The sequence below is a fragment of the Antedon mediterranea genome, chromosome 3 (assembly GCF_964355755.1).
Source record: "Antedon mediterranea chromosome 3, ecAntMedi1.1, whole genome shotgun sequence".
In the NCBI taxonomy this organism is placed as follows: Eukaryota; Metazoa; Echinodermata; class Crinoidea; order Comatulida; family Antedonidae; genus Antedon; species Antedon mediterranea.
The window spans coordinates 14,871,206-14,883,576 of NC_092672.1; the positions used below are offsets into that span (position 1 = coordinate 14,871,206).

The following is a 12,371-nucleotide window of genomic DNA, read 5'->3' on the forward strand; positions in this document are numbered from 1 at the left end:
CCGCAAACCTCTCGCATGCTTTTTTTACTCGGTACGAGGGGGATGGCTACAAAACAGTGTACCTGAATTTTGCGTCACATGAAACGTAATACAGCTCTAAACTGTTTCCACGGTTCGCACGTTTTTCCCCTCCAAACTCTTGTCGGGTCTTTTGTCGTAATAATAATTTACAAAGGCCTATGTTAAATCTTAACATGGAATATATATTTATTTTGCATATACTGTATTTTGTTGGTGTCCTAGCCAAGGTGTTGTTGTTTTTATAATTCGCTAAACCAAGGTAGGATTGAATCATGTAGGCCGCCGAAACTCTCTCTGCGTGAACTGAGGGCCTCGGGCCCGATGTCGTCTCGTCGGCGGATGTCCTGCCAAATTAGGACAACCGATGTGTAGGGTGGCTACAAAAATTAACGTCTAGGATTTTAATTAGCCAACAATACATGTTTGTTTCCATTGTTCATGCTCCTAAAGGCGATGACATTGGTGTTTACAAATTACTAACCCTACGATCGGCGCGTAGATATTATCATAAACAATACATACATCGTATGCATGGCAACAAACAATACTTTGGAAATTACAGGATGTTTAGCGAACAATGACCGGGTGTCACGAAACCTAAGACCCCCTAAGACCTAAGATCACGAAAGCTAAGACCCAAGACTACAAATATTTATCTTTCGCACCTGCCTTGTATTTTAACTCCCAACATTTATTCTGAATACCACACCTTAGAATTGGCACTTTTATGAAAAAGAATCACATAAAAAGTAACAAATACATTTTTAAATTGATGATTTTACAAACGTTTTTCTCGCACACAAACTGTTTGCGAATTTCGCATGACTAGCCTACAGTACAGTAGCAGTAGGCCTACCCATGGATTAAAGAATAGAAGGATATGCATCGACGGTGACATCAAACGATTTTACAACGCGCTTGCCTATACTAAAGCACTGCTGCCAATCAAACAAACACGCTCATTGTACTCCGTGTCTCTAACCGCGGCCCTCTCTAAAACGCTGCGAATCAACTGTTACATTTTTTTTAGACCAAAACGTAACCATGTAGAAATCGTATGCGCAGTCTGAATGTCCTATTGACATGTCTGCGTCGATGATTAATTGACAACAAAAATATATTGCTGAATAATTCTGTTTTAGTTTCATCACAATCGGACTACGAAAAGTTCACTTTCTTACGACTGGTAATTTTAAGTAGTTGGTAATATTAATAAAATATGCAATTTTTATATTTGAATTATCATTATTTGCCTGCCATCTTCTGTCATTAAAAATTGCGTTAATCTATAGAATATTAAATTATGCACTTGACCATGTATGTTGTTAGCGTGGCCGGTGTTCACCCATACAACAATCGTGTTTTTAATATATGGCTAAGCAGTGGTTTTTTCATAAATCTCCTTAATTATCGATGTGATTATATTTAAATTGTAGTGCCTGGTGATTGGCTAGTGGTTATGTCATCCACATCACATCCAATCACCGGGTCTAATTGAATGAAAACAGCGATTCCTGATCCGGGATTGGCTGGCTATGTATAGTTGCGATTCGTTATCTAGCGGTTGTTTTGAAAAGTACACGCAGGGCAAACTTAATCACGAACAAACGAAGTACCTATTATTATTCACACAAGAAGTAAGACAACGGTGAGTATATAGATCATGATTAGGCCTACACGTTGTATATCTACTACACTTAAGATTAGCCTAGGCTTACCTAGGCAGTATCAATGTCGGCAAATCATATGGTTTACTAGTAAGCCTAGAAGGCCTAGGCCTAGTATACTTGCTGATTTTGTAATTTTACATGTAGGCTGAGACAACAAATAAATAGTTATTGTCTCAGATGTAGGGCTACTACAGGTCATAAAATGCTACTTTAATGTCATAAAAACATTAGCGTAGATCAATCGCGGCAGAAACCTATACTAATTACAATTATAGCATCTACAATTCTAAGCCAATAACAATATAGTATTGTTTTTATCTGGTATATTGATGAAGTAGGCCTACACTAGGGTCTTCACAACAACATACAATGTAATTTAATAACTGTTTTCAATAAACATTATACTCAGTGGCGTGAGGCAGAGGCCTGAAGCCACTTGTTTAGGAACCTAAGTGGCCCTCCAAGTTTCAAAGATTGAGGCCTCGGACGTTTTTAGCATTTTCGACATATTTTATGCCTGTTCCTCTGGGCACTGCTCATGGGCCCCAAGCTTCGGTTTAGCCAGTGAGTGCACATAGCCGTTACGCCACTGATTATACTGTTCAAATATGTATGAATACATACAGTGCAACAAAGAACGCGCGAAAGAAGGTAGTCAACAACAAGGTTAAATGTCGTTGCACATGTGCAGTAAACAATATATTAGGCATGCGACCGTTTCGTTGTTACCATGCGGTTAATTAAACTGTAACATTGTGGGCGGTCCGCGGTCTGTCGGTGAGAGTCAAGGAACCCTTGATCTCACGTCGATGCATATCCTTCTATTCTTTAATCCATGGCCTACCATGTTCAATGTTTTTGTTTCTATGGAACGTCAAAAGAGCAAAAATTATATAGAGGGCTGAAAACTCTGTGGAGTCCATCTACAGTGTGGATGGAACAATGTAAAATTAAAATTGTAATGATAATAGTATAATCATGCAAGTACGAAGAAATAAATACTGGCAAATAAATTTTAATTTAAAAATCATGATTTGTTTCGTTTTCTTTCTGTTTTTATACTTGTACTATTATTGTTGCTCTTTTGGCGCTCCATAGAAACAAAAACATTGAGCATGGGGGCCGGGAGCTCGAGGAGTTACAGTATACAAAGAAACATGTCTGTAAAATCATCAATTTAAAGGATTTATTTATTTGTTTTTATGTGTTTTTCCGTCTGAAAGTACTTATAAATCCTAATTTTAAAGTGTGGTATTCAGGATAAAGTTAGTCAACAAATTTGGAGTCAAAATACAAGAAAGGCAGGTGCGGAAGAAAAACATCCTCTGAACCAACACAATGGAGTAAATATATACCAACAAACAACCCGTCAAGTTTGTTTGTTGTAAAGAAAAAAATATACATTTACTCAACGGGCGAAAATAATGTGAGTTTATCTATGTTTTGCGGTAGTATTTAATTATATTTATGGTAATAAATGAAACCTACTGTGTTTAAAATTATGTATGGATAAACAAGTATTGTTTTTAAGCTGTAGTATATCTTAGAATTTGTAATCTTAGGTCTTGGGTCTTAGCTTTCGTGGTCTTAGGGGGTCTTAGCTTTCGTGGTCTTAGGTTTCGTGACACCTAACAATGACCTACAATCTATTTACGCGTAGGCTACGAAAGGTTACGCGTATATACAAAGCAGTAATTTCTTTCTGTAGCGTAAAAAGAATAGATCTTGCATGAATATAAGTGGCGCATCAGGACCAGTGCCTAAATGTGCATAACCCAAATTAATTGAATTCTTCAGTGCGGAATTTTTATGTGCTCAGAAATCGATTGAAACAACCTATAATTACTCAAAAATCTCCCCCCCCCCCCCCCAAAGCGGGGCCATTGGCGCCCCCTGACCCCCAGCCTAAGGTTGTATTTCATTTTTATACACCCCCACCACCCCCTTCCCCCCTAAACTAAAAACGTATCTGCGCGAATAAGGGAAGGGGGTTAGTTGTCGATGAAAAGGTGACTACTAAAAAAATTGGTGGTGCTACCAAAAATTATTATGAGCCGTCATACAAATTTGATAGTGCTACCAAGTAAAAAAGTTAATTTGCAGCCCTGTCATGTAAATGAAATATCTAAGAAAGCTAACGACTAGCGATCATTAAATTTAAAGTACTCTTTTCCAACAAATGTCAATATGATTATTTATTATGGTCTTTTTTATATTTAATGACAAAAATAATATTATCTTCCATTGGCTGTGCCAATTTATTTTCAAATGTCAACTTTTGTATTCTGTGTCTTTAATCCTGAAAGAGAAAGAAATATTTTACACCTTTTAATAGTATTAGTATACTGTACTAGACTACATGTCAAATATCATGTGACAGTGACAGAACTCGTTATCATACTAATAGTAATTGCAATCATTAAATTTGAATCTGAAATGGCAGGAGTGAATTGTTTACCACTGGAGTGGTATTCTCTATTCAGCCTAGGCTAGACGCACAATTAATGGCGAGTAGGTCTACTTTCAGATTCAGATTTATTTGGCAGGCCTCGAATTTGGGGATTTTAGGGGCAAGGCCATTTGGCCTCCGGTTTTCATTGATTTTAGGGGCACCAAGGCCAAATGGGAGGGCACCAAGGCCATTTGTTTTAAATCAAAGGGGCACCAAGGCCAAAATTAAAAAATATTTTAATAACTAGGCCAAAATTTAAAAATAGCTTTTTTCCGGTTGAATGTTTTGGGATTTCCCCCTATTCATCAGATCACGGAGTAGTAGTAGGACTGTTTACAATACATCTTTTTGTATTTCATATAAATATTACGTGTATTTACGATCTATATAAATAATAAATAGGTACGATGTTCAGCGTTTATAGTTTACCGTCCTGTGTTGAATGTTTCGTTTAGTTTCAAATAATGCGATAAAAAGGCATGTGAAGCCAACCAAGTAAGGCCCGGAACAGGTATAAAAACCCTTCCAACAGCAAGCTACTCAGCCTAACTTAGCTAGCAGCCGACGGAGAAAACATGATACAAAAACAATTTGTTTGTAGGCCTTACCTACAACTATTCATACACAGAGTGTTTACCACGGTAAAAATCAAGCCAATGACATTATGTAGTAGAATATAAATTATAGTTATTTTCCGAGTTTCGATTTCTGAAGCTTTTTTGTTAGTATAACCCATATTTATAAGAATTCAAAACACGGACGGACACCGACCCCTTTCTCTCTCTGTTTAGCCTTCGGCACGTGTATTCTGGACTATACCATTTCCTTGAATTCGGTAAAAACGCGTTTGGTAATTTAGTGTACGACGTTGTTAAACAAGAGTTTTCGATAATCTGTCTGCCGGATTATTGAGGTGGGTGCGATAAAATATAAATATGATATACTTCCAACGATCTTCGGGTTGAGGTGCAGGTTTAACTTTGGTGCTAAAGGTAAACACCCCTAATTTTACACGTATAATGGACTACACCATGCAGGAACGCACGTGGTATTTTCTTCTCAGAGGGTGCGTGTACGTCAAAAGGAATTGTTTTTCCAACGATCCGCCGATCCTTCGCGCGTGGTACTCTCACACGCGACGTTTTTTGTGTGTGAAATTTCTTATCAGAGGGTGCGTGTGCGTCAAATAGAATTGTTTTCCCAATGCATTGAATTGCGTGTGTTCGACCGGATCGGCGGCGGGAGGATAGGCTAGGCTAGCTAGGAGCGAGTGCGTGTAATATTTTTTTCATCGAAGGCGGCGGCCGGCTAGCTCGATTATTGTGCGACTTTAATACTTTCAGTAACCTCCGATCGAGGAACGTTTTTAGCTTGATTATTAAAAGTTTACACCCCTGTATATTGATGTACTATCTATACCATGATTTACCACGCACGGCGGCCGGGATGATATTGTTTTGGTACCCTTTTGCAATGTTCGATGTTTTGTTTACTGTTTGTGTATTAATAAATGCGTTTAGGGAAATCCCCTTGCAACGAAGACAGGCGATAGTTTTGCGTCTCGTCTGAGTCGTGTAAACAAATCTTCTTGACATTATTTTCTATCTAATTCAGTGGTTTTTATTGTGGTAAAACTCGGGAAGGGCACTCGCGGCCAACGCAAAAAAAAGGGCAGGCCAGTAGTGGCCGTGGGTGCTATTCATTTTCGAGGGCATTGAGGCCAACTGGGAGGGCACCGACGGCACTGGCCGCGGTGGCCGCGGTAAAATTCGAGGCCTGATTTGGTCCTTGCGGAAATTCATGACAGGCACAATCGCTCACATTACAATAACATAAAAAATATATAAATAAGTAAAATATATATAAAACAATTAAAAAGTTGTAATATACTAATAATGATACACTATACAAAATAAACTACAAGGTGTTAAAGAGTATTTCTCATTAAAAGCATGGATGGAAAAAGGGACGAATGAATTAATATATCTGCTATGTAGTCACTTTCATGACCTTCACCATACATAATCTGGATGTATTAATATATCTGCTATGTAGTCACTTTCATGACCTTCACCATACATAATCTGGATGTATTAATATATCTGCTATGTAGTCACTTTCATGACCTTCACCATACATAATCTGGATGAATTAATATATCTGCTATGTAGTCACTTTCATGACCATCACCATACATAATCTGGATGTATTAATATATCTGCTATGTAGTCACTTTCATGACCTTCACCATACATAATCTGGATGAATTAATATATCTGCTATGTAGTCACTTTCATGACCTTCACCATACATAATCTGGATGTTTATCATTTAGCATAATGCCTTTTGTCTTTTCTAGGACTTTTTGCGGTACATGTTACATCAATTTAGCAACAAGCCCTTTATGGTGTTCTCTCCAGTTAAGCTTGTTATCAATAGTCAAACCAACTAGATACAATTTCAATTACATCATCATGAATCTTAACAGAAGCATGAACCCTACCAGATGCTATTCTGGGAAGAAACAAAAAATCGAAAATCCCAGCAAAAGTGACATATCGTGCTGAAACATTATTTGAAACTCCCACTGATAAAGCGGAAGTCATAAATTCTTATTTTAATAGTATTGGTGAAGAAATGGCAGAAAAGGCAAATGAAAACTACCCACATGTAAATCCAATAGACTACATGAATAATCATAGCATACAAAACTCCATGTTCTTTACTCCGTTAACAGAATATGACGTCAAAACATACCTATCGGACCTGAACACAAGCAAGTCACCAGGCCATGATGATATCGGGGCAAAATACATAAATAAAAATGCTAATATATTAACTAAACCTGTTACGTATTTAGTCAATCTATCACTCAGCACAGGAGTCTTTCCAAATAAACTTAAATTGGCAAAAACTATACCGATATACAAGAGTGGCGTTAGAGAAGATATACAAAATTATAGGCCTATATCCATACTATCTTGTATGTCAAAGGTGTATGAACAAATTGTTTATGAACAAACATTGTCATTCCTAAATAAGTACAAAATCCGACAAAAACGACAGACAGTACGGTTTTAGATAAGGGCACTCGACAAACCACGCCCTCTTGCAGACAATTGAGAAAATATCAGTGGCAATTGACAATAAACAGTTTGTTTACGGCGTCTTTCTCGACCTATCTAAGGCCTTTGATTCGATAAACCACAACAAACTTACTAAAAAATTACCCTATTTTGGGATCAGAGGTATTGTACATCAATGGTTTTGCAGTTATCTAAGCGAAAGAGAAAAATTCGTAACTATTGACGGTATAAATTCCGACAAAAAGTTGATAAAATACGGTGTCCCTCAAGGATCAATCTTGGGTCCGTTATTATTCCTAATGTTTGTAAATGATATGCCATCAGTGTGTACCAGTACACAACTAATAATGTTTGCCGATGACACAAGTGTTTTCTTACAACACAACAATGTAAACGAAGCTATTGATATTATGAATAATGAATTAAAAAAATAAAATTTGTGGATTAAGGCAAACAAACTTACCATAAATACTAAAAAGACCAAATTTATGGTTTTTAGTGGTAGAAATATTACTATTGATACATCCCATGTAAACATTTTTATTGATCAAGACGTTATCGAAAGAGTTTATCATAACAAAATTGTTAGGAGTCCTACTTGATGAAAAAATCAATTTCTTACAGCATATTAATGTAATCACTAGTAAAATTTCTGCCATTATTGGAGCTATGAATCTCTTAAAAACCATACTACCATATGAAATATTGCCCATTATTTATAAATCCCTTATCCTTCCCATCATTACATATGAAATAACTGTGTGGGGTACTGGTAGCATAAATAATTTAAATAGAATTCATGTTTTACAAAAAAAGGCCCTCCGAATAATATGTAAAGTCCACTACCTACTGTACATCCATCCTCTACATTATTCATTAAAACTAATACCTTAAACATATTCGATCTATATGAAAAAAATGTAGCAAAATTAATGTTCCTCTACAAAAATGGAAAATTACCAGAGTAATTTGATGGATTTTTCAAAACCTTCGACTCGTATCATGATTATAACATGCGCAATAAAAACAATCTTGTAATAGATCTGAAGCATACAAATGTTGGCCGTCAAGGCTTCTCGTAATCGTATACTGGGTCTGTGTGGAACAATCTATCGGACGATATAAAACAATGTAAAAATATATCATTATTTTAAAAGAAATTAGATTGTATTTATATTGAACGTTTATAAAGTATTTGTGTCAAGAAGAAAACTGTCTTATTTGCAGAGAAAAAAAGTAATCATCATTATGTATTATTATTATTACTTACAATGTTATTAATTATATGTATAAGTTAATATAGTTTCATATTTATTATCTTGCAGTATTATAAAAAAACTGTTTTTAGTAAATTTCTATTCTTTCATGCATACTATTAAAATAATTTGTTTTATATTTTTAAAGGGTACCACAGTTGTAAAGCTTTGCTTGTTCGTGGTTGCCCTACTCCTATTCATATTATTGCATTTGTTTTAAAATTGTTAAGTTAAAAATTATGATTTGGAATAAAGTGAAGGAAATTCAAGATTTACTATACTCAACAATAATTTCTTTTGTTTTCTTGCATCAGTCCTACAATTACTGTGTCATCTGCATATTTAAGCAAATAGGTATTCGGGTAATGGGATTTACAATCGTTAGTATAGTACATACAACAGAGGTGATAAACAACAACCTTGAGGAGAACCAACATCTTTGGTAATAACATCAGATAGACCATTAGATACCTTATTAACATGCTGTTCCCTTAAATATAGGAACTTTTACTAATCCAGGAAATTAATTATAGATTAACCACAAGTTTCTGAATTAAGAAAGACTACTACTAGCCCTACTAACTAGGCCTAGCGGCTAGCCTAGCTAGGCCTATACCTACTAGCCTAGCCAGCCTAGTAGGTAGGCCTAGGCCTATCCTAATAATCAATTTACAATTACCTTGTAAGTTGTAAGTTGTTGGGAGTAGTTCTCGGATTCCTATTTCTCAATTCCTCAATATCAATCAAGAACTGCAATTTCCGCAAATAAATTACAAGTTTGAGCTAAGCCAAACCTAGTGTAGTGGCCTTATACACTATAGAGCAGCCTATTATACACCCAAGACTCGACTTATGATGGTGGATGTCAAAATGTTCTTATTCTTGTTTCCTTCCACCACTTCCTTTTCCCCTCACACACACACACCACACACAAAATTCGACTTCCGGTCGGTTGGTTTTTGATCATAACTGAATCTGTAGAGGGCGCCTATGGAAAGCCAAACCCGCCAAAAATACATAATACACACCACCATCCACCAGTAATTCATTATACAAAATTCGAACCATCCAATCTTATTTCATGCAGGTGTTTATTTATGAATCTCTTTGATTTATTTATGTGATTTTATTTATATTTAGTACAGGAAAGTAGGGTCCTACAGAAAGTTCAGTTATCATTAATGGATCTATTTTTCTCTCCATAGTAACATAATTATATGCAGGCCTTATTAATACGAATTAAAAACAATCGTTCTAACTAGAGATCCACGTTGCAGAATACTACTATTTCTATAGATCTTGGGACAAATTAATTTTAAACATGAATGATATGTTACAACATGACCAATTGTCTTCATTATAGTTTGTGTTGTCGTAGTGTTATGATTGAGAGAAACTGGCTTTAGAATACATTGAGTACAAATTGACGGGGTTAGTTGTATTGGACTCATCTATCCTCCAGAGTACTATTCGTACTTGTAAACATTGTGTAAAAATACTTTTTAAAGAAGCGCTGAATTATGTGATAAAAAAAAAATGGATGGAAAAGTAAACGTCGGTAAACTTGTGGCAGGATTTGTTGTATATGCATATGTTGCGGCACAGTTAAATGTGAAACTGATTTTGCTATTAGAAAATGTAAAATGTTTCTCCTGTTTCGCTATTGGAACTTTTTCGCTATTGGTTAGTATATTTCTTTATTTGTAGTATTTGCTTATTTATTTTATTCCTTTATATTCTTATATTTTGAGTAGTTCGTTCATTTATCATTGTTCTTCCTTTCAAAATATATTTCTGTGTAGGGACCGAGATTTATTAAGAGCTGTAGCCTTTTTGTGATTTGTATGGATTGATTTTGCGGCAGCTGGCTACAGTAGTTTATTTACTTTGTGTTCGAGCTTATTATGCTGTAATGTCGACGGGTCATGAAAATATTGTCTTTTAATGACGTTATGTTCATTTCTATGTCTTCCGATAATGTTTTTGTCACTATATGTGGACAAATAACAGACATTTTGAACTGCACATTTTAGTGGTCTTTATTCCACAAGGTAATATTCGTTTTGTAAGGAGTTGGACATTTATCATCAATAATGTTTATTATCAAACGTGATGTAACTATATAAAATATGCATTATAAATGTAATCTTTTTCGTAAAAATGTCCTCCTGTCTTGCGCAAAGCTTTTTCAAAAAGCAACGAGAATCGGTGCAGTCTAGATATTTTGAGTTATTGTAACTTATAATTACCTCCGCCAAGGAAGTTATGTTTCACCCTTGTATGTTTGTGTGTGTGTGTGTGTGTGTGTGTCTGTGAACAGCCTGGAGGCCACAGTTTTTATCCGATTCTCACGAAATTTGGCAACAAGGATCTATGCCCCAAAAGCTCGGACGAGAATACGATTCTATAAAGCATAGAAATGGGTTTATTATTTATTAAAATATATAAATATGCGAAATAATGTATGCGAATTTAAATGTACTATCAGTAATCCGTGCTCGGCCGCGCGGTCTTTTCTGCCTTAATATTTACTTTGCATGTATAATAAAAGCGCACACTGATAAAAGTACTTTGACAAATTATCAAAACAAAAACAAATTGTATCAAGCATAAAATTCGGAACTATTTTATGGCCATTGATTTTGTTATATACACTATCCCTTCACTTTAAAATATCTGTAAGCTAAAATATGATAATACTGGATATGAAACTTTAGACTTTACTTTTGACTCTTCAGATTTTTTTACGAAAATAAAAGACGCTAAACAAAAATTGTGTTGTGAATTAGTTAGATGATGCGCGCAAACACTAACGAAAGTATAAAATACCACACTATATTATTTTGGGTGTTTTTCGTGGGGTATTAATTATTTGATACATATACAATAAAAAAAAATGGACATAAATCGAATGAAACACATTGCTGCGGAACACGAATTGTTAAGTTGTTTTCATGTTCAACAATGTATCAAACCATATCGCCGGCCCGCCTGGGGATGATTGTATTATCATAAAGCGCAATATATATGGATGGACTTGTGTGAATATTAATCTAGGATGTGCTTAAGAAAGTGACGTCTGTTAATATAAATCAGCAGATTAAAACATTTAATGATAAAATATAAATATGAATTAAGTTATAGAATTAAGATATGAGTACAGGGGCGGTCGCAGAACTATTTAAGGGGATTGCCCAGTCTTCAGAGGGCCGTAGATTATTTGCGCCACAGGCCCCACCCTAGATGGCCGGAAATGTACGCTCGCACGTAAAATTCACGATAAATAGAAATGACACTCTATATCATAGCAAACAGATCGTATCACGCCTGTTATTTACGCTGGTAAACACAAGCGAAAAACAATAGGATAACATTTTTTGGTAGGTACTTCCGGTAATTTAATAAATTCTAGAAATTAAAATCAATGAATACAAATTAATTATTATCAATCAATAATTAAAACAATTTTGAAAAAAATGTGAAGCTCAGTGAAAAAAATATTATTTTGAAATAAATGCTACATCAAGTCAGTAAATTTTCATTTATCTACGATAAACTGGGTAGGCCTACAACCACTATCGAAATTTGCAGAAAGAAGCAATCAAACACTGTTTTTTCAAAGTTCGGAACGTCCGTAATTATTAAATATTACGGAAATTCGCCCAAATATTACGGACGTAAGGAAACGAAGATACATTGGCCTATACTATAGTCTTTTCCAACCCTGGACTTCTATAACGTTAATAATAGTTAATATATAATATGATGAAATGGTATCTAAATTTCAATTTTGTGGCAGAAAAAAACATTTAGTATGAAATTAAGGGTGTTGCTCGGGCAACTGGGAAATAGGCCTACCCCTGCGTTCGCAATAATAAAACGGACT

The 12,371-nt window shown here is 35.3% G+C and overlaps 1 protein-coding gene across 1 annotated transcript in view; it reads right to left on the minus strand.

Moving 5' to 3' along the window:
- The window catches only part of LOC140044953 (uncharacterized), a 30,086-nt gene extending 20,819 nt beyond the window's left edge, over window positions 1-9,267 (minus strand). The window contains exon 1 of the mRNA XM_072089672.1: window positions 9,165-9,267. The gene's annotated coding sequence lies outside the window, so the exon portion shown is untranslated. The remainder of the gene's footprint in view (window positions 1-9,164) is intronic.
- Between the last annotated feature and the right edge of the window lie 3,104 nt (window positions 9,268-12,371).